Below are 722 nucleotides of genomic sequence, written 5' to 3'. Positions count from 1 at the left end.
AGGAGAACTGTACCCCACAGTGTTGTCAGTGGATGGTTTTTCATAAGGAGATCGCACTGCTGGTTCCCCTTCCACCCCCCCTGTGTGTGTCAAAGTAGAGTGGTCAGTGTCTGTAAACTTTTGGAAGTAGATTGGCAGGATTTTTTCCCCAAGGTCCCACTAGGTGGGTTTGAACTGCTAACCTTTTGACTAGTAGTTATGCATTTAAGCATTTGTGCCACCCAAGGATTCCTTAGATCCCAGAAGGCAGATACATTTAAACTACTGAACACATAGAATAAGAGAAAATGAGTGTAAGTGTTTCTAACAGCATTCGTTCCCTAGAGGAAGCCCCTCCGTGGGCATGGTTGCCTAACACCCTGTGTTTCTAAATTCCAACATGGAATCCCTGGAAATTCTTACTTATATTACTGTGTTGTTGTTTTTTCAATGAGTTGTATTGTTATTTTAACCACCAAATTTTCTTTCTGGTATTTCATTCTGACTCTCCTCACTTTTGAGGGAGGAAAGTGGGTGTGCTTGCTTCTGTCAAGATTTACAGTCTCTGGAAGTCTGTACAGAGTCTGAGTTCCTGGGGAGGACATCGTGTTTGGTAAATCGGAGGGTCAGCAAAGAAGAGCAAGACCCGCAACGAGATGGACTGGCGCCGTGGCGGTAGCAATGGGTTCAAGCTTTAGAATGATACGAGGACGGTGTGGGACCGGGCAGTGTTTCATTCTGTT

The sequence above is a fragment of the Chrysochloris asiatica genome, unplaced genomic scaffold (assembly GCF_000296735.1).
Source record: "Chrysochloris asiatica unplaced genomic scaffold, ChrAsi1.0 scaffold00018, whole genome shotgun sequence".
Classification (NCBI taxonomy): domain Eukaryota; kingdom Metazoa; phylum Chordata; class Mammalia; order Afrosoricida; family Chrysochloridae; genus Chrysochloris; species Chrysochloris asiatica.
Note: the sequence above shows the minus strand (reverse complement) of the source record.